Raw genomic sequence first — 22,032 nt, 5'->3', positions numbered from 1 at the left:
GTCTAAGTAACTTTGAGTGGCTTCAAAGAAGTCTCATTTTGACAAATAAAAAACAGTCAAAATGAAATTACAGGTTTTTCTCTTACCTTGCTTTTTTCTAAGAAACAATGAGTGGCTTAAAAGAATAGTCTCTTTTTGACAAACAAAAAGGTCAACAATTAATTGCAGGTTTTTGTTTTTTTCTTTCTTCTTGGTCTGTATGCTTAAGTTGCACACAGTATGAGACAAGTCTTAGGTTCCAGCTATTAGAAAAGTTAAAACTCTATAGGAACCCATAAATCTTGGCACTGAAATTTCCAAATATGCATACTTGGACCAAAAATTGACCTTAAGGAAACATTTTAGCTATGCTACAAATAATTTTTTTAAATAGTTATGGTATTTTTAAAATGTAACATCTTTTTTTCCAGCTTATTGCATTTTTTTATTAAATAATTTGAGTTTTACTTTAAAAATGGTAAAATCTGAATGAGAAGACCTTAGGTAGATGGCTCGTTGGTCTAGGGGTATGATTCTCGCTTCGGGTGCTGGAGGTCCCGGGTTCAAATCCCGGATGAGCCCATCTCTTCATGTACTTTTAAAGTCCTTAATATCTGATAGTATTTAATAGCATTTTAAAATACTCACTAATGTATACAAACAGTTTTACTTACAATTTCATTAATATACATAAAAAAGACATGCACAGTGGGCTCGTTGATTCTTGCTTAGGGTGTGAGAGATCCCCGGTACAAATCCCGGATGAGCCCATCTTTTAAAGGTATATACTTATGCATACTTAGTAAAATGTCAACCATTTGGTGGTATATTGGGTAAACTATAGATTCCATTTTGTCTAAGTAACCTTGAGTGGCTTAAAAGTCTAATTTTGACAAACAAAAAACTGTCAAAATGAAATTACAGGTTTTTCTCTTACCTTTCTTTTTTCTAAATAACCCTGAGTGGCTTAAAAGAATAGTATCATTATGACTAACAAAAAGATCAACGATAAATTGCAGGTGTTTATTTTGTCTTTCTTCTGGGTCTGCATGCTTGAGTTGCACACAGTATGTGACAAGTCTTAGGTTCCAACTATCAAAAAAAGTCCAAACTCTATTGGGACCTCTAAATATTGGCACTGCACATTTCTAATATACATACTTGGATAACAAGTAACCTTAAGTTATTATTTTTGCAATGCTACATACACATTTTTTGTTTTAAGTTGTTATGTTATTTTTAAAATGTTTCATCTTCATTAAATGAAATTGTGTGTTTTCTCCAGTTATTTGCATTTTTTCTTAAATAATTAGAGTTTTACTTTAAAAATGTTAAAAACTGAATAAGAAATTATTTGGCTAGTGGCTTGTTGGTCAGGGTGTATGATTCTTGCTTCGGGTGCAAAAGGTCCCAGGTTCATATCCTGATTGAGCCTGTTTTCTCAGGTTCTTTAAAAGTGCTTAGTTCAATTATCTGATAGTATTTTAAAATACTAATGTATTCCAACAGTTTCACTTCCAATTTCATTAGTATACATGAAAATACATGAACAGTAGGCTCGTTGGTATAGGGGTATGATTCTTGCTTAGGGTGCGAGAGGTCCTGGGATTAAATCGCAGATGAGCCCATCTTCTCAGGTTCTTTTAAATACCATGGTTCCATTATCTGATTGATGTCAATTGCCTGAGTCAAAAGCATCAAGTGAATTTTTCTTTTGCCAATCCATAAAAAAAGTATATACTTATGCATATTTAGTAAACTGTCAACCATTTGGTGGTATATTGGGTAAACTGTAGATTCCATTTTGTCTAAGTAACTTTGAGTGGCTTCAAAGAAGTCTCATTTTGACAAATAAAAAACAGTCAAAATGAAATTACAGGTTTTTCTCTTACCTTGCTTTTTTCTAAGAAACAATGAGTGGCTTAAAAGAATAGTCTCTTTTTGACAAACAAAAAGGTCAACAATTAATTGCAGGTTTTTGTTTTTTTCTTTCTTCTTGGTCTGTATGCTTAAGTTGCACACAGTATGAGACAAGTCTTAGGTTCCAGCTATTAGAAAAGTTAAAACTCTATAGGAACCCATAAATCTTGGCACTGAAATTTCCAAATATGCATACTTGGACCAAAAATTTACCTTAAGGAAACATTTTAGCTATGCTACAAATAATTTTTTTAAATAGTTATGGTATTTTTAAAATGTAACATCTTTTTTTCCAGCTTATTGCATTTTTTTATTAAATAATTTGAGTTTTACTTTAAAAATGAGAAGACCTTAGGTAGATGGCTCGTTGGTCTAGGGGTATGATTCTCGCTTCGGGTGCGAGAGGTCCCGGGTTCAAATCCCGGATGAGCCCATCTCTTCGTGTACTTTTAAAGTCCTTAATATCTGATAGTATTTAATAGCATTTTAAAATACTCACTAATGTATACAAACAGTTTTACTTACAATTTCATTAATATACATAAAAAAGACATGCACAGTGGGCTCGTTGATTCTTGCTTAGGGTGTGAGAGATCCCCGGTACAAATCCCGGATGAGCCCATCTTTTAAAGGTATATACTTATGCATACTTAGTAAAATGTCAACCATTTGGTGGTATATTGGGTAAACTATAGATTCCATTTTGTCTAAGTAACCTTGAGTGGCTTAAAAGTCTAATTTTGACAAACAAAAAACTGTCAAAATGAAATTACAGGTTTTTCTCTTACCTTTCTTTTTTCTAAATAACCCTGAGTGGCTTAAAAGAATAGTATCATTATGACTAACAAAAAGATCAACAATAAATTGCAGGAGTTTATTTTGTCTTTCTTCTGGGTCTGCATGCTTGAGTTGCACACAGTATGTGACAAGTCTTAGGTTCCAACTATCAAAAAAAGTCCAAACTCTATTGGGACCTCTAAATATTGGCACTGCACATTTCTAATATACATACTTGGATAACAAGTAACCTTACGTTATTATTTTTGCAATGCTACATACACATTTTTTGTTTTAAGTTGTTATGTTATTTTTAAAATGTTTCATCTTCATTAAATGAAATTGTGTGTTTTCTCCAGTTATTTGCATTTTTTCTTAAATAATTAGAGTTTTACTTTAAAAATGTTAAAAACTGAATAAGAAATTATTTGGCTAGTGGCTTGTTGGTCAGGGTGTATGATTCTTGCTTCGTGTGCAAAAGGTCCCCGGTTCATATCCTGGATGAGCCTGTTTTCTCAGGTTCTTTAAAAGTGCTTAGTTCAATTATCTGATAGTATTTTAAAATACTAATGTTTTCCAACAGTTTCACTTCCAATTTCATTAGTATACATGAAAATACATGAACAGTAGGCTCGTTGGTATAGGGGTATGATTCTTGCTTAGGGTGCGAGAGGTCCTGGGATTAAATCGCAGATGAGCCCATCTTCTCAGGTTCTTTTAAATACCATGGTTCCATTATCTGATTGATGTCAATTGCCTGAGTCAAAAGCATCAAGTGAATTTTTCTTTTGCCAATCCATAAAAAAAGTATATACTTATGCATATTTAGTAAACTGTCAACCATTTGGTGGTATATTGGGTAAACTGTAGATTCCATTTTGTCTAAGTAACTTTGAGTGGCTTCAAAGAAGTCTCATTTTGACAAATAAAAAACAGTCAAAATGAAATTACAGGTTTTTCTCTTACCTTGCTTTTTTCTAAGAAACAATGAGTGGCTTAAAAGAATAGTCTCTTTTTGACAAACAAAAAGGTCAACAATTAATTGCAGGTTTTTGTTTTTTTCTTTCTTCTTGGTCTGTATGCTTAAGTTGCACACAGTATGAGACAAGTCTTAGGTTCCAGCTATTAGAAAAGTTAAAACTCTATAGGAACCCATAAATCTTGGCACTGAAATTTCCAAATATGCATACTTGGACCAAAAATTGACCTTAAGGAAACATTTTAGCTATGCTACAAATAATTTTTTTAAATAGTTATGGTATTTTTAAAATGTAACATCTTTTTTTCCAGCTTATTGCATTTTTTTATTAAATAATTTGAGTTTTACTTTAAAAATGGTAAAATCTGAATGAGAAGACCTTAGGTAGATGGCTCGTTGGTCTAGGGGTATGATTCTCGCTTCGGGTGCTGGAGGTCCCGGGTTCAAATCCCAGATGAGCCCATCTCTTCATGTACTTTTAAAGTCCTTAATATCTGATAGTATTTAATAGCATTTTAAAATACTCACTAATGTATACAAACAGTTTTACTTACAATTTCATTAATATACATAAAAAAGACATGCACAGTGGGCTCGTTGATTCTTGCTTAGGGTGTGAGAGATCCCCGGTACAAATCCCGGATGAGCCCATCTTTTAAAGGTATATACTTATGCATACTTAGTAAAATGTCAACCATTTGGTGGTATATTGGGTAAACTATAGATTCCATTTTGTCTAAGTAACCTTGAGTGGCTTAAAAGTCTAATTTTGACAAACAAAAAACGGTCAAAATGAAATTACAGGTTTTTCTCTTACCTTTCTTTTTTCTAAATAACCCTGAGTGGCTTAAAAGAATAGTATCATTATGACTAACAAAAAGATCAACAATAAATTGCAGGTGTTTATTTTGTCTTTCTTCTGGGTCTGCATGCTTGAGTTGCACACAGTATGTGACAAGTCTTAGGTTCCAACTATCAAAAAAAGTCCAAACTCTATTGGGACCTCTAAATATTGGCACTGCACATTTCTAATATACATACTTGGATAACAAGTAACCTTAAGTTATTATTTTTGCAATGCTACATACACATTTTTTGTTTTAAGTTGTTATGTTATTTTTAAAATGTTTCATCTTCATTAAATGAAATTGTGTGTTTTCTCCAGTTATTTGCATTTTTTCTTAAATAATTAGAGTTTTACTTTAAAAATGTTAAAAACTGAATAAGAAATTATTTGGCTAGTGGCTTGTTGGTCAGGGTGTATGATTCTTGCTTCGGGTGCAAAAGGTCCCAGGTTCATATCCTGGATGAGCCTGTTTTCTCAGGTTCTTTAAAAGTGCTTAGTTCAATTATCTGATAGTATTTTAAAATACTAATGTATTCCAACAGTTTCACTTCCAATTTCATTAGTATACATGAAAATACATGAACAGTAGGCTCGTTGGTATAGGGGTATGATTCTCGCTTAGGGTGCGAGAGGTTCTGGGATTAAATCGCAGACGAGCCCATCTTCTCAGGTTCTTTTAAATACCATGGTTCCATTATCTGATTGATGTCAATTGCCTGAGTCAAAAGCATCAAGTGAATTTTTCTTTTGCCAATCCATAAAAAAAGTATATACTTATGCATATTTAGTAAACTGTCAACCATTTGGTGGTATATTGGGTAAACTGTAGATTCCATTTTGTCTAAGTAACTTTGAGTGGCTTCAAAGAAGTCTCATTTTGACAAATAAAAAACAGTCAAAATGAAATTACAGGTTTTTCTCTTACCTTGCTTTTTTCTAAGAAACAATGAGTGGCTTAAAAGAATAGTCTCTTTTTGACAAACAAAAAGGTCAACAATTAATTGCAGGTTTTTGTTTTTTTCTTTCTTCTTGGTCTGTATGCTTAAGTTGCACACAGTATGAGACAAGTCTTGGGTTCCAGCTATTAGAAAAGTTAAAACTCTATAGGAACCCATAAATCTTGGCACTGAAATTTCCAAATATGCATACTTGGACCAAAAATTGACCTTAAGGAAACATTTTAGCTATGCTACAAATAATTTTTTTAAATAGTAATGGTATTTTTAAAATGCAACATCTTTTTTTCCAGCTTATTGCATTTTTTTATTAAATAATTTGAGTTTTACTTTAAAAATGGTAAAATCTGAATGAGAAGACCTTAGGTAGATGGCTCGTTGGTCTAGGGGTATGATTCTCGCTTCGGGTGCTGGAGGTCCCGGGTTCAAATCCCGGATGAGCCCATCTCTTCATGTACTTTTAAAGTCCTTAATATCTGATAGTATTTAATAGCATTTTAAAATACTCACTAATGTATACAAACAGTTTTACTTACAATTTCATTAATATACATAAAAAAGACATGCACAGTGGGCTCGTTGATTCTTGCTTAGGGTGTGAGAGATCCCCGGTACAAATCCCGGATGAGCCCATCTTTTAAAGGTATATACTTATGCATACTTAGTAAAATGTCAACCATTTGGTGGTATATTGGGTAAACTATAGATTCCATTTTGTCTAAGTAACCTTGAGTGGCTTAAAAGTCTAATTTTGACAAACAAAAAACTGTCAAAATGAAATTACAGGTTTTTCTCTTACCTTTCTTTTTTCTAAATAACCCTGAGTGGCTTAAAAGAATAGTATCATTATGACTAACAAAAAGATCAACGATAAATTGCAGGTGTTTATTTTGTCTTTCTTCTGGGTCTGCATGCTTGAGTTGCACACAGTATGTGACAAGTCTTAGGTTCCAACTATCAAAAAAAGTCCAAACTCTATTGGGACCTCTAAATATTGGCACTGCACATTTCTAATATACATACTTGGATAACAAGTAACCTTAAGTTATTATTTTTGCAATGCTACATACACATTTTTTGTTTTAAGTTGTTATGTTATTTTTAAAATGTTTCATCTTCATTAAATGAAATTGTGTGTTTTCTCCAGTTATTTGCATTTTTTCTTAAATAATTAGAGTTTTACTTTAAAAATGTTAAAAACTGAATAAGAAATTATTTGGCTAGTGGCTTGTTGGTCAGGGTGTATGATTCTTGCTTCGGGTGCAAAAGGTCCCAGGTTCATATCCTGATTGAGCCTGTTTTCTCAGGTTCTTTAAAAGTGCTTAGTTCAATTATCTGATAGTATTTTAAAATACTAATGTATTCCAACAGTTTCACTTCCAATTTCATTAGTATACATGAAAATACATGAACAGTAGGCTCGTTGGTATAGGGGTATGATTCTTGCTTAGGGTGCGAGAGGTCCTGGGATTAAATCGCAGATGAGCCCATCTTCTCAGGTTCTTTTAAATACCATGGTTCCATTATCTGATTGATGTCAATTGCCTGAGTCAAAAGCATCAAGTGAATTTTTCTTTTGCCAATCCATAAAAAAAGTATATACTTATGCATATTTAGTAAACTGTCAACCATTTGGTGGTATATTGGGTAAACTGTAGATTCCATTTTGTCTAAGTAACTTTGAGTGGCTTCAAAGAAGTCTCATTTTGACAAATAAAAAACAGTCAAAATGAAATTACAGGTTTTTCTCTTACCTTGCTTTTTTCTAAGAAACAATGAGTGGCTTAAAAGAATAGTCTCTTTTTGACAAACAAAAAGGTCAACAATTAATTGCAGGTTTTTGTTTTTTTCTTTCTTCTTGGTCTGTATGCTTAAGTTGCACACAGTATGAGACAAGTCTTAGGTTCCAGCTATTAGAAAAGTTAAAACTCTATAGGAACCCATAAATCTTGGCACTGAAATTTCCAAATATGCATACTTGGACCAAAAATTGACCTTAAGGAAACATTTTAGCTATGCTACAAATAATTTTTTTAAATAGTTATGGTATTTTTAAAATGTAACATCTTTTTTTCCAGCTTATTGCATTTTTTTATTAAATAATTTGAGTTTTACTTTAAAAATGGTAAAATCTGAATGAGAAGACCTTAGGTAGATGGCTCGTTGGTCTAGGGGTATGATTCTCGCTTCGGGTGCTGGAGGTCCCGGGTTCAAATCCCAGATGAGCCCATCTCTTCATGTACTTTTAAAGTCCTTAATATCTGATAGTATTTAATAGCATTTTAAAATACTCACTAATGTATACAAACAGTTTTACTTACAATTTCATTAATATACATAAAAAAGACATGCACAGTGGGCTCGTTGATTCTTGCTTAGGGTGTGAGAGATCCCCGGTACAAATCCCGGATGAGCCCATCTTTTAAAGGTATATACTTATGCATACTTAGTAAAATGTCAACCATTTGGTGGTATATTGGGTAAACTATAGATTCCATTTTGTCTAAGTAACCTTGAGTGGCTTAAAAGTCTAATTTTGACAAACAAAAAACGGTCAAAATGAAATTACAGGTTTTTCTCTTACCTTTCTTTTTTCTAAATAACCCTGAGTGGCTTAAAAGAATAGTATCATTATGACTAACAAAAAGATCAACAATAAATTGCAGGTGTTTATTTTGTCTTTCTTCTGGGTCTGCATGCTTGAGTTGCACACAGTATGTGACAAGTCTTAGGTTCCAACTATCAAAAAAAGTCCAAACTCTATTGGGACCTCTAAATATTGGCACTGCACATTTCTAATATACATACTTGGATAACAAGTAACCTTAAGTTATTATTTTTGCAATGCTACATACACATTTTTTGTTTTAAGTTGTTATGTTATTTTTAAAATGTTTCATCTTCATTAAATGAAATTGTGTGTTTTCTCCAGTTATTTGCATTTTTTCTTAAATAATTAGAGTTTTACTTTAAAAATGTTAAAAACTGAATAAGAAATTATTTGGCTAGTGGCTTGTTGGTCAGGGTGTATGATTCTTGCTTCGGGTGCAAAAGGTCCCAGGTTCATATCCTGGATGAGCCTGTTTTCTCAGGTTCTTTAAAAGTGCTTAGTTCAATTATCTGATAGTATTTTAAAATACTAATGTATTCCAACAGTTTCACTTCCAATTTCATTAGTATACATGAAAATACATGAACAGTAGGCTCGTTGGTATAGGGGTATGATTCTCGCTTAGGGTGCGAGAGGTTCTGGGATTAAATCGCAGACGAGCCCATCTTCTCAGGTTCTTTTAAATACCATGGTTCCATTATCTGATTGATGTCAATTGCCTGAGTCAAAAGCATCAAGTGAATTTTTCTTTTGCCAATCCATAAAAAAAGTATATACTTATGCATATTTAGTAAACTGTCAACCATTTGGTGGTATATTGGGTAAACTGTAGATTCCATTTTGTCTAAGTAACTTTGAGTGGCTTCAAAGAAGTCTCATTTTGACAAATAAAAAACAGTCAAAATGAAATTACAGGTTTTTCTCTTACCTTGCTTTTTTCTAAGAAACAATGAGTGGCTTAAAAGAATAGTCTCTTTTTGACAAACAAAAAGGTCAACAATTAATTGCAGGTTTTTGTTTTTTTCTTTCTTCTTGGTCTGTATGCTTAAGTTGCACACAGTATGAGACAAGTCTTGGGTTCCAGCTATTAGAAAAGTTAAAACTCTATAGGAACCCATAAATCTTGGCACTGAAATTTCCAAATATGCATACTTGGACCAAAAATTGACCTTAAGGAAACATTTTAGCTATGCTACAAATAATTTTTTTAAATAGTAATGGTATTTTTAAAATGCAACATCTTTTTTTCCAGCTTATTGCATTTTTTTATTAAATAATTTGAGTTTTACTTTAAAAATGGTAAAATCTGAATGAGAAGACCTTAGGTAGATGGCTCGTTGGTCTAGGGGTATGATTCTCGCTTCGGGTGCTGGAGGTCCCGGGTTCAAATCCCGGATGAGCCCATCTCTTCATGTACTTTTAAAGTCCTTAATATCTGATAGTATTTAATAGCATTTTAAAATACTCACTAATGTATACAAACAGTTTTACTTACAATTTCATTAATATACATAAAAAAGACATGCACAGTGGGCTCGTTGATTCTTGCTTAGGGTGTGAGAGATCCCCGGTACAAATCCCGGATGAGCCCATCTTTTAAAGGTATATACTTATGCATACTTAGTAAAATGTCAACCATTTGGTGGTATATTGGGTAAACTATAGATTCCATTTTGTCTAAGTAACCTTGAGTGGCTTAAAAGTCTAATTTTGACAAACAAAAAACTGTCAAAATGAAATTACAGGTTTTTCTCTTACCTTTCTTTTTTCTAAATAACCCTGAGTGGCTTAAAAGAATAGTATCATTATGACTAACAAAAAGATCAACGATAAATTGCAGGTGTTTATTTTGTCTTTCTTCTGGGTCTGCATGCTTGAGTTGCACACAGTATGTGACAAGTCTTAGGTTCCAACTATCAAAAAAAGTCCAAACTCTATTGGGACCTCTAAATATTGGCACTGCACATTTCTAATATACATACTTGGATAACAAGTAACCTTAAGTTATTATTTTTGCAATGCTACATACACATTTTTTGTTTTAAGTTGTTATGTTATTTTTAAAATGTTTCATCTTCATTAAATGAAATTGTGTGTTTTCTCCAGTTATTTGCATTTTTTCTTAAATAATTAGAGTTTTACTTTAAAAATGTTAAAAACTGAATAAGAAATTATTTGGCTAGTGGCTTGTTGGTCAGGGTGTATGATTCTTGCTTCGGGTGCAAAAGGTCCCAGGTTCATATCCTGATTGAGCCTGTTTTCTCAGGTTCTTTAAAAGTGCTTAGTTCAATTATCTGATAGTATTTTAAAATACTAATGTATTCCAACAGTTTCACTTCCAATTTCATTAGTATACATGAAAATACATGAACAGTAGGCTCGTTGGTATAGGGGTATGATTCTTGCTTAGGGTGCGAGAGGTCCTGGGATTAAATCGCAGATGAGCCCATCTTCTCAGGTTCTTTTAAATACCATGGTTCCATTATCTGATTGATGTCAATTGCCTGAGTCAAAAGCATCAAGTGAATTTTTCTTTTGCCAATCCATAAAAAAAGTATATACTTATGCATATTTAGTAAACTGTCAACCATTTGGTGGTATATTGGGTAAACTGTAGATTCCATTTTGTCTAAGTAACTTTGAGTGGCTTCAAAGAAGTCTCATTTTGACAAATAAAAAACAGTCAAAATGAAATTACAGGTTTTTCTCTTACCTTGCTTTTTTCTAAGAAACAATGAGTGGCTTAAAAGAATAGTCTCTTTTTGACAAACAAAAAGGTCAACAATTAATTGCAGGTTTTTGTTTTTTTCTTTCTTCTTGGTCTGTATGCTTAAGTTGCACACAGTATGAGACAAGTCTTAGGTTCCAGCTATTAGAAAAGTTAAAACTCTATAGGAACCCATAAATCTTGGCACTGAAATTTCCAAATATGCATACTTGGACCAAAAATTGACCTTAAGGAAACATTTTAGCTATGCTACAAATAATTTTTTTAAATAGTTATGGTATTTTTAAAATGTAACATCTTTTTTTCCAGCTTATTGCATTTTTTTATTAAATAATTTGAGTTTTACTTTAAAAATGGTAAAATCTGAATGAGAAGACCTTAGGTAGATGGCTCGTTGGTCTAGGGGTATGATTCTCGCTTCGGGTGCTGGAGGTCCCGGGTTCAAATCCCAGATGAGCCCATCTCTTCATGTACTTTTAAAGTCCTTAATATCTGATAGTATTTAATAGCATTTTAAAATACTCACTAATGTATACAAACAGTTTTACTTACAATTTCATTAAAAAAGACATGCACAGTGGGCTCGTTGATTCTTGCTTAGGGTGTGAGAGATCCCCGGTACAAATCCCGGATGAGCCCATCTTTTAAAGGTATATACTTATGCATACTTAGTAAAATGTCAACCATTTGGTGGTATATTGGGTAAACTATAGATTCCATTTTGTCTAAGTAACCTTGAGTGGCTTAAAAGTCTAATTTTGACAAACAAAAAACGGTCAAAATGAAATTACAGGTTTTTCTCTTACCTTTCTTTTTTCTAAATAACCCTGAGTGGCTTAAAAGAATAGTATCATTATGACTAACAAAAAGATCAACAATAAATTGCAGGTGTTTATTTTGTCTTTCTTCTGGGTCTGCATGCTTGAGTTGCACACAGTATGTGACAAGTCTTAGGTTCCAACTATCAAAAAAAGTCCAAACTCTATTGGGACCTCTAAATATTGGCACTGCACATTTCTAATATACATACTTGGATAACAAGTAACCTTAAGTTATTATTTTTGCAATGCTACATACACATTTTTTGTTTTAAGTTGTTATGTTATTTTTAAAATGTTTCATCTTCATTAAATGAAATTGTGTGTTTTCTCCAGTTATTTGCATTTTTTCTTAAATAATTAGAGTTTTACTTTAAAAATGTTAAAAACTGAATAAGAAATTATTTGGCTAGTGGCTTGTTGGTCAGGGTGTATGATTCTTGCTTCGGGTGCAAAAGGTCCCAGGTTCATATCCTGGATGAGCCTGTTTTCTCAGGTTCTTTAAAAGTGCTTAGTTCAATTATCTGATAGTATTTTAAAATACTAATGTATTCCAACAGTTTCACTTCCAATTTCATTAGTATACATGAAAATACATGAACAGTAGGCTCGTTGGTATAGGGGTATGATTCTCGCTTAGGGTGCGAGAGGTTCTGGGATTAAATCGCAGACGAGCCCATCTTCTCAGGTTCTTTTAAATACCATGGTTCCATTATCTGATTGATGTCAATTGCCTGAGTCAAAAGCATCAAGTGAATTTTTCTTTTGCCAATCCATAAAAAAAAGTATATACTTATGCATATTTAGTAAACTGTCAACCATTTGGTGGTATATTGGGTAAACTGTAGATTCCATTTTGTCTAAGTAACTTTGAGTGGCTTCAAAGAAGTCTCATTTTGACAAATAAAAAACAGTCAAAATGAAATTACAGGTTTTTCTCTTACCTTGCTTTTTTCTAAGAAACAATGAGTGGCTTAAAAGAATAGTCTCTTTTTGACAAACAAAAAGGTCAACAATTAATTGCAGGTTTTTGTTTTTTTCTTTCTTCTTGGTCTGTATGCTTAAGTTGCACACAGTATGAGACAAGTCTTAGGTTCCAGCTATTAGAAAAGTTAAAACTCTATAGGAACCCATAAATCTTGGCACTGAAATTTCCAAATATGCATACTTGGACCAAAAATTGACCTTAAGGAAACATTTTAGCTATGCTACAAATAATTTTTTTAAATAGTTATGGTATTTTTAAAATGTAACATCTTTTTTTCCAGCTTATTGCATTTTTTTATTAAATAATTTGAGTTTTACTTTAAAAATGGTAAAATCTGAATGAGAAGACCTTAGGTAGATGGCTCGTTGGTCTAGGGGTATGATTCTCGCTTCGGGTGCTGGAGGTCCCGGGTTCAAATCCCGGATGAGCCCATCTCTTCATGTACTTTTAAAGTCCTTAATATCTGATAGTATTTAATAGCATTTTAAAATACTCACTAATGTATACAAACAGTTTTACTTACAATTTCATTAATATACATAAAAAAGACATGCACAGTGGGCTCGTTGATTCTTGCTTAGGGTGTGAGAGATCCCCGGTACAAATCCCGGATGAGCCCATCTTTTAAAGGTATATACTTATGCATACTTAGTAAAATGTCAACCATTTGGTGGTATATTGGGTAAACTATAGATTCCATTTTGTCTAAGTAACCTTGAGTGGCTTAAAAGTCTAATTTTGACAAACAAAAAACTGTCAAAATGAAATTACAGGTTTTTCTCTTACCTTTCTTTTTTCTAAATAACCCTGAGTGGCTTAAAAGAATAGTATCATTATGACTAACAAAAAGATCAACGATAAATTGCAGGTGTTTATTTTGTCTTTCTTCTGGGTCTGCATGCTTGAGTTGCACACAGTATGTGACAAGTCTTAGGTTCCAACTATCAAAAAAAGTCCAAACTCTATTGGGACCTCTAAATATTGGCACTGCACATTTCTAATATACATACTTGGATAACAAGTAACCTTAAGTTATTATTTTTGCAATGCTACATACACATTTTTTGTTTTAAGTTGTTATGTTATTTTTAAAATGTTTCATCTTCATTAAATGAAATTGTGTGTTTTCTCCAGTTATTTGCATTTTTTCTTAAATAATTAGAGTTTTACTTTAAAAATGTTAAAAACTGAATAAGAAATTATTTGGCTAGTGGCTTGTTGGTCAGGGTGTATGATTCTTGCTTCGGGTGCAAAAGGTCCCAGGTTCATATCCTGATTGAGCCTGTTTTCTCAGGTTCTTTAAAAGTGCTTAGTTCAATTATCTGATAGTATTTTAAAATACTAATGTATTCCAACAGTTTCACTTCCAATTTCATTAGTATACATGAAAATACATGAACAGTAGGCTCGTTGGTATAGGGGTATGATTCTTGCTTAGGGTGCGAGAGGTCCTGGGATTAAATCGCAGATGAGCCCATCTTCTCAGGTTCTTTTAAATACCATGGTTCCATTATCTGATTGATGTCAATTGCCTGAGTCAAAAGCATCAAGTGAATTTTTCTTTTGCCAATCCATAAAAAAAGTATATACTTATGCATATTTAGTAAACTGTCAACCATTTGGTGGTATATTGGGTAAACTGTAGATTCCATTTTGTCTAAGTAACTTTGAGTGGCTTCAAAGAAGTCTCATTTTGACAAATAAAAAACAGTCAAAATGAAATTACAGGTTTTTCTCTTACCTTGCTTTTTTCTAAGAAACAATGAGTGGCTTAAAAGAATAGTCTCTTTTTGACAAACAAAAAGGTCAACAATTAATTGCAGGTTTTTGTTTTTTTCTTTCTTCTTGGTCTGTATGCTTAAGTTGCACACAGTATGAGACAAGTCTTAGGTTCCAGCTATTAGAAAAGTTAAAACTCTATAGGAACCCATAAATCTTGGCACTGAAATTTCCAAATATGCATACTTGGACCAAAAATTTACCTTAAGGAAACATTTTAGCTATGCTACAAATAATTTTTTTAAATAGTTATGGTATTTTTAAAATGTAACATCTTTTTTTCCAGCTTATTGCATTTTTTTATTAAATAATTTGAGTTTTACTTTAAAAATGAGAAGACCTTAGGTAGATGGCTCGTTGGTCTAGGGGTATGATTCTCGCTTCGGGTGCGAGAGGTCCCGGGTTCAAATCCCGGATGAGCCCATCTCTTCGTGTACTTTTAAAGTCCTTAATATCTGATAGTATTTAATAGCATTTTAAAATACTCACTAATGTATACAAACAGTTTTACTTACAATTTCATTAATATACATAAAAAAGACATGCACAGTGGGCTCGTTGATTCTTGCTTAGGGTGTGAGAGATCCCCGGTACAAATCCCGGATGAGCCCATCTTTTAAAGGTATATACTTATGCATACTTAGTAAAATGTCAACCATTTGGTGGTATATTGGGTAAACTATAGATTCCATTTTGTCTAAGTAACCTTGAGTGGCTTAAAAGTCTAATTTTGACAAACAAAAAACTGTCAAAATGAAATTACAGGTTTTTCTCTTACCTTTCTTTTTTCTAAATAACCCTGAGTGGCTTAAAAGAATAGTATCATTATGACTAACAAAAAGATCAACAATAAATTGCAGGAGTTTATTTTGTCTTTCTTCTGGGTCTGCATGCTTGAGTTGCACACAGTATGTGACAAGTCTTAGGTTCCAACTATCAAAAAAAGTCCAAACTCTATTGGGACCTCTAAATATTGGCACTGCACATTTCTAATATACATACTTGGATAACAAGTAACCTTACGTTATTATTTTTGCAATGCTACATACACATTTTTTGTTTTAAGTTGTTATGTTATTTTTAAAATGTTTCATCTTCATTAAATGAAATTGTGTGTTTTCTCCAGTTATTTGCATTTTTTCTTAAATAATTAGAGTTTTACTTTAAAAATGTTAAAAACTGAATAAGAAATTATTTGGCTAGTGGCTTGTTGGTCAGGGTGTATGATTCTTGCTTCGTGTGCAAAAGGTCCCCGGTTCATATCCTGGATGAGCCTGTTTTCTCAGGTTCTTTAAAAGTGCTTAGTTCAATTATCTGATAGTATTTTAAAATACTAATGTTTTCCAACAGTTTCACTTCCAATTTCATTAGTATACATGAAAATACATGAACAGTAGGCTCGTTGGTATAGGGGTATGATTCTTGCTTAGGGTGCGAGAGGTCCTGGGATTAAATCGCAGATGAGCCCATCTTCTCAGGTTCTTTTAAATACCATGGTTCCATTATCTGATTGATGTCAATTGCCTGAGTCAAAAGCATCAAGTGAATTTTTCTTTTGCCAATCCATAAAAAAAGTATATACTTATGCATATTTAGTAAACTGTCAACCATTTGGTGGTATATTGGGTAAACTGTAGATTCCATTTTGTCTAAGTAACTTTGAGTGGCTTCAAAGAAGTCTCATTTTGACAAATAAAAAACAGTCAAAATGAAATTACAGGTTTTTCTCTTACCTTGCTTTTTTCTAAGAAACAATGAGTGGCTTAAAAGAATAGTCTCTTTTTGACAAACAAAAAGGTCAACAATTAATTGCAGGTTTTTGTTTTTTTCTTTCTTCTTGGTCTGTATGCTTAAGTTGCACACAGTATGAGACAAGTCTTAGGTTCCAGCTATTAGAAAAGTTAAAACTCTATAGGAACCCATAAATCTTGGCACTGAAATTTCCAAATATGCATACTTGGACCAAAAATTGACCTTAAGGAAACATTTTAGCTATGCTACAAATAATTTTTTTAAATAGTTATGGTATTTTTAAAATGTAACATCTTTTTTTCCAGCTTATTGCATTTTTTATTAAATAATTTGAGTTTTACTTTAAAAATGGTAAAATCTGAATGAGAAGACTTTAGGCAGATGGCTCGATGGTCTAGGGGTATGATTCTCGCTTCGGGTGCGAGAGGTCCCGGGTTCAAATCCCGGACGAGCCCATCTCTTCATGTACTTTTAAAGTCCTTAATATCTGATAGTATTTAATAGCATTTTAAAATACTCACTAATGTATACAAACAGTTTTACTTACAATTTCATTAATATACATAAAAAAGACATGCACAGTGGGCTCGTTGATTCTTGCTTAGGGTGCGAGAGATCCCCGGTACAAATCCCGGATGAGCCCATCTTTTAAAGGTATATACTTATGCATACTTAGTAAAATGTCAACCATTTGGTGGTATATTGGGTAAACTATAGATTCCATTTTGTCTAAGTAACCTTGAGTGGCTTAAAAGTCTAATTTTGACAAACAAAAAGCTGTCAAAATGAAATTACAGGTTTTTCTCTAACCTTTCTTTTTTCTAAATAACCCTGAGTGGCTTAGAAGAATAGTATCATTATGACTAACAAAAAGATCAACAATAAATTGCAGGTGTTTATTTTGTCTTTCTTCTGGGTCTGCATGCTTGAGTTGCACACAGTAAGTGACAAGTCTTAGGTTCCAACTATCAAAAAAAGTCCAAACTCTATTGGGACCTCTAAATATTGGCACTGCACATTTCTAATATACATACTTGGATAACAAGTAACCTTAAGTTATTATTTTTGCAATACTACATACACATTTTTTGTTTTAAGTTGTTATGTTATTTTTAAAATGTTTCATCTTCATTAAATGAAATTGTGTGTTTTCTCCAGTTATTTGCATTTTTTCTTAAATAATTAGAGTTTTACTTTAAAAATGTTAAAAACTGAATAAGAAATTATTTGGCTAGTGGCTTGTTGGTCAGGGTGTATGATTCTTGCTTCGGGTGCAAAAGGTCCCAGGTTCATATCCTGGATGAGCCTGTTTTCTCTGGTTCTTTAAAAGTGCTTAGTTCAATTATCTGATAGTATTTTAAAATACTAATGTATTCCAACAGTTTCACTTCCAATTTCATTAGTATACATGAAAATACATGAACAGTAGGCTCGTTGGTATAGGGGTATGATTCTCGCTTAGGGTGCGAGAGGTCCTGGGATTAAATCGCAGATGAGCCCATCTTCTCAGGTTCTTTTAAATACCATGGTTCCATTATCTGATTGATGTCAATTGCCTGAGTCAAAAGCATCAAGTGAATTTTTCTTTTGCCAATCCATAAAAAAAAGTATATACTTATGCATATTTAGTAAACTGTCAACCATTTGGTGGTATATTGGGTAAACTGTAGATTCCATTTTGTCTAAGTAACTTTGAGTGGCTTCAAAGAAGTCTCATTTTGACAAATAAAAAACAGTCAAAATGAAATTACAGGTTTTTCTCTTACCTTGCTTTTTTCTAAGAAACAATGAGTGGCTTAAAAGAATAGTCTCTTTTTGACAAACAAAAAGGTCAACAATTAATTGCAGGTTTTTGTTTTTTTCTTTCTTCTTGGTCTGTATGCTTAAGTTGCACACAGTATGAGACAAGTCTTAGGTTCCAGCTATTAGAAAAGTTAAAACTCTATAGGAACCCATAAATCTTGGCACTGAAATTTCCAAATATGCATACTTGGACCAAAAATTGACCTTAAGGAAACATTTTAGCTATGCTACAAATAATTTTTTTAAATAGTTATGGTATTTTTAAAATGTAACATCTTTTTTTCCAGCTTATTGCATTTTTTTATTAAATAATTTGAGTTTTACTTTAAAAATGGTAAAATCTGAATGAGAAGACCTTAGGCAGATGGCTCGTTGGTCTAGGGGTATGATTCTTGCTTCGGGTGCGAGAGGTCCTGGGTTCAAATCCCGGACGAGCCCATCTCTTCATGTACTTTTAAAGTCCTTAATATCTGATAGTATTTAATAGCATTTTAAAATACTCACTAATGTATACAAACAGTTTTACTTACAATTTCATTAATATATATAAAAAAGACATGCACAGTGGGCTCGTTGATTCTTGCTTAGGGTGCGAGAGATCCCCGGTACAAATCCCGGATGAGCCCATCTTTTAAAGGTATATACTTATGCATACTTAGTAAAATGTCAACCATTTGGTGGTATATTGGGTAAACTATAGATTCCATTTTGTCTAAGTAACCTTGAGTGGCTTAAAAGTCTAATTTTGACAAACAAAAAACTGTCAAAATGAAATTACAGGTTTTTCTCTTACCTTTCTTTTTTCTAAATAACCCTGAGTGGCTTAAAAGAATAGTATCATTATGACTAACAAAAAGATCAACAATAAATTGCAGGTGTTTATTTTGTCTTTCTTCTGGGTCTGCATGCTTGAGTTGCACACAGTATGTGACAAGTCTTAGGTTCCAACTATCAAAAAAAGTCCAAACTCTATTGGGACCTCTAAATATTGGCACTGCACATTTCTAATATACATACTTGGATAACAAGTAACCTTAAGTTATTATTTTTGCAATGCTACATACACATTTTTTGTTTTAAGTTGTTATGTTATTTTTAAAATGTTTCATCTTCATTAAATGAAATTGTGTGTTTTCTCCAGTTATTTGCATTTTTTCTTAAATAATTAGAGTTTTACTTTAAAAATGTTAAAAACTGAATAAGAAATTATTTGGCTAGTGGCTTGTTGGTCAGGGTGTATGATTCTTGCTTCGGGTGCAAAAGGTCCCAGGTTCATATCCTGGATGAGCCTGTTTTCTCAGGTTCTTTAAAAGTGCTTAGTTCAATTATCTGATAGTATTTTAAAATACTAATGTATTCCAACAGTTTCACTTCCAATTTCATTAGTATACATGAAAATACATGAACAGTAGGCTCGTTGGTATAGGAGTATGATTCTCGCTTAGGGTGCGAGAGGTCCTGGGATTAAATCGCAGACAAGCCCATCTTCTCAGGTTCTTTTAAATACCATGGTTCCATTATCTGATTGATGTCAATTGCCTGAGTCAAAAGCATCAAGTGAATTTTTCTTTTGCCAATCCATAAAAAAAAGTATATACTTATGCATATTTAGTAAACTGTCAACCATTTGGTGGTATATTGGGTAAACTGTAGATTCCATTTTGTCTAAGTAACTTTGAGTGGCTTCAAAGAAGTCTCATTTTGACAAATAAAAAACAGTCAAAATGAAATTACAGGTTTTTCTCTTACCTTGCTTTTTTCTAAGAAACAATGAGTGGCTTAAAAGAATAGTCTCTTTTTGACAAACAAAAAGGTCAACAATTAATTGCAGGTTTTTGTTTTTTTCTTTCTTCTTGGTCTGTATGCTTAAGTTGCACACAGTATGAGACAAGTCTTAGGTTCCAGCTATTAGAAAAGTTAAAACTCTATAGGAACCCATAAATCTTGGCACTGAAATTTCCAAATATGCATACTTGGACCAAAAATTGACCTTAAGGAAACATTTTAGCTATGCTACAAATAATTTTTTTAAATAGTTATGGTATTTTTAAAATGTAACATCTTTTTTTCCAGCTTATTGCATTTTTTTTATTAAATAATTTGAGTTTTACTTTAAAAATGGTAAAATCTGAATGAGAAGACTTTAGGCAGATGGCTCGTTGGTCTAGGGGTATGATTCTCGCTTCGGGTGCGAGAGGTCCCGGGTTCAAATCCCGGACGAGCCCATCTCTTCATGTACTTTTAAAGTCCTTAATATCTGATAGTATTTAATAGCATTTTAAAATACTCACTAATGTATACAAACAGTTTTACTTACAATTTCATTAATATACATAAAAAAAGACATGCACAGTGGGCTCGTTGATTCTTGCTTAGGGTGCGAGAGATCCCCGGTACAAATCCCGGATGAGCCCATCTTTTAAAGGTATATACTTATGCATACTTAGTAAAATGTCAACCATTTGGTGGTATATTGGGTAAACTATAGATTCCATTTTGTCTAAGTAACCTTGAGTGGCTTAAAAGTCTAATTTTGACAAACAAAAAACTGTCAAAATGAAATTACAGGTTTTTCTCTTACCTTTCTTTTTTCTAAATAACCCTGAGTGGCTTAGAAGAATAGTATCATTATGACTAACAAAAAGATCAACAATAAATTGCAGGTGTTTATTTTGTCTTTCTTCTGGGTCTGCATGCTTGAGTTGCACACAGTAAGTGACAAGTCTTAGGTTCCAACTATCAAAAAAAGTCCAAACTCTATTGGGACCTCTAAATATTGGCACTGCACATTTCTAATATACATACTTGGATAACAAGTAACCTTAAGTTATTATTTTTGCAATGCTACATACACATTTTTTGTTTTAAGTTGTTATGTTATTTTTAAAATGTTTCATCTTCATTAAATGAAATTGTGTGTTTTCTCCAGTTATTTGCATTTTTTCTTAAATAATTAGAGTTTTACTTTAAAAATGTTAAAAACTGAATAAGAAATTATTTGGCTAGTGGCTTGTTGGTCAGGGTGTATGATTCTTGCTTCGGGTGCAAAAGGTCCCAGGTTCATATCCTGGATGAGCCTGTTTTCTCAGGTTCTTTAAAAGTGCTTAGTTCAATTATCTGATAGTATTTTAAAATACTAATGTATTCCAACAGTTTCACTTCCAATTTCATTAGTATACATGAAAATACATGAACAGTAGGCTCGTTGGTATAGGGGTATGATTCTCGCTTAGGGTGCGAGAGGTCCTGGGATTAAATCGCAGACGAGTCCATCTTCTCAGGTTCTTTTAAATACCATGGTTCCATTATCTGATTGATGTCAATTGCCTGAGTCAAAAGCATCAAGTGAATTTTTCTTTTGCCAATCCATAAAAAAAAGTATATACTTATGCATATTTAGTAAACTGTCAACCATTTGGTGGTATATTGGGTAAACTGTAGATTCCATTTTGTCTAAGTAACTTTGAGTGGCTTCAAAGAAGTCTCATTTTGACAAATAAAAAACAGTCAAAATGAAATTACAGGTTTTTCTCTTACCTTGCTTTTTTCTAAGAAACAATGAGTGGCTTAAAAGAATAGTCTCTTTTTGACAAACAAAAAGGTCAACAATTAATTGCAGGTTTTTGTTTTTTTCTTTCTTCTTGGTCTGTATGCTTAAGTTGCACACAGTATGAGACAAGTCTTAGGTTCCAGCTATTAGAAAAGTTAAAACTCTATAGGAACCCATAAATCTTGGCACTGAAATTTCCAAATATGCATACTTGGACCAAAAATTGACCTTAAGGAAACATTTTAGCTATGCTACAAATAATTTTTTTAAATACAGATGTAGCCACCTTTATCTTGAGTGGCTGCGGCGTTTGTCCCGTTCGACCATACGCAGCGTACTGGAGCGTAGCGAGGCGCGCCTAGTCACAGAGACGCTATCTAATCGCACGGAGACAGACATTTGACGTTTGGCGTTACCTTTACGTGTAATACCTGCGATCAGCCACCAGATGTCGCTTTTTACAATCACCACTGCGCATGCGTGTGGTCTCCCGTAAAATACAATACTGAAATACATAATAAGGACTACTTTACTAAGGCGTCTCA

General features: G+C 32.8%; 9 non-coding genes across 9 annotated transcripts; all 9 read left to right on the top strand.

The window, feature by feature from the left end:
• The first annotated feature begins 489 nt into the window (after nucleotides 1–489).
• TRNAP-CGG (transfer RNA proline (anticodon CGG)) lies at nucleotides 490–561 on the top strand. The gene has a single exon. It is a non-coding gene; the product is annotated as a tRNA-Pro (tRNA).
• A 1,699-nt stretch (nucleotides 562–2,260) lies between these two features.
• On the top strand, nucleotides 2,261–2,332 carry TRNAP-CGG (transfer RNA proline (anticodon CGG)). The gene has a single exon. It is a non-coding gene; the product is annotated as a tRNA-Pro (tRNA).
• Nucleotides 2,333–5,830: 3,498 nt separating this feature from the next.
• TRNAP-CGG (transfer RNA proline (anticodon CGG)) lies at nucleotides 5,831–5,902 on the top strand. Its single transcript has one exon. It is a non-coding gene; the product is annotated as a tRNA-Pro (tRNA).
• Nucleotides 5,903–9,400: 3,498 nt separating this feature from the next.
• On the top strand, nucleotides 9,401–9,472 carry TRNAP-CGG (transfer RNA proline (anticodon CGG)). The gene has a single exon. It is a non-coding gene; the product is annotated as a tRNA-Pro (tRNA).
• A 3,490-nt stretch (nucleotides 9,473–12,962) lies between these two features.
• TRNAP-CGG (transfer RNA proline (anticodon CGG)) lies at nucleotides 12,963–13,034 on the top strand. The gene has a single exon. It is a non-coding gene; the product is annotated as a tRNA-Pro (tRNA).
• Nucleotides 13,035–14,733: 1,699 nt separating this feature from the next.
• TRNAP-CGG (transfer RNA proline (anticodon CGG)) lies at nucleotides 14,734–14,805 on the top strand. The gene has a single exon. It is a non-coding gene; the product is annotated as a tRNA-Pro (tRNA).
• A 1,712-nt stretch (nucleotides 14,806–16,517) lies between these two features.
• On the top strand, nucleotides 16,518–16,589 carry TRNAP-CGG (transfer RNA proline (anticodon CGG)). The gene has a single exon. It is a non-coding gene; the product is annotated as a tRNA-Pro (tRNA).
• A 1,714-nt stretch (nucleotides 16,590–18,303) lies between these two features.
• TRNAP-CGG (transfer RNA proline (anticodon CGG)) lies at nucleotides 18,304–18,375 on the top strand. The gene has a single exon. It is a non-coding gene; the product is annotated as a tRNA-Pro (tRNA).
• Nucleotides 18,376–20,090: 1,715 nt separating this feature from the next.
• On the top strand, nucleotides 20,091–20,162 carry TRNAP-CGG (transfer RNA proline (anticodon CGG)). The gene has a single exon. It is a non-coding gene; the product is annotated as a tRNA-Pro (tRNA).
• The last annotated feature ends 1,870 nt before the right edge of the window (nucleotides 20,163–22,032 follow it).

This window comes from Pseudophryne corroboree, unplaced genomic scaffold (assembly GCF_028390025.1).
Source record: "Pseudophryne corroboree isolate aPseCor3 unplaced genomic scaffold, aPseCor3.hap2 scaffold_1549, whole genome shotgun sequence".
Lineage (NCBI taxonomy): Eukaryota > Metazoa > Chordata > Amphibia > Anura > Myobatrachidae > Pseudophryne > Pseudophryne corroboree.
The sequence above is the reverse complement of the archived record's forward strand: the minus strand, read 5'-3'. Positions and strand labels throughout refer to the sequence as shown.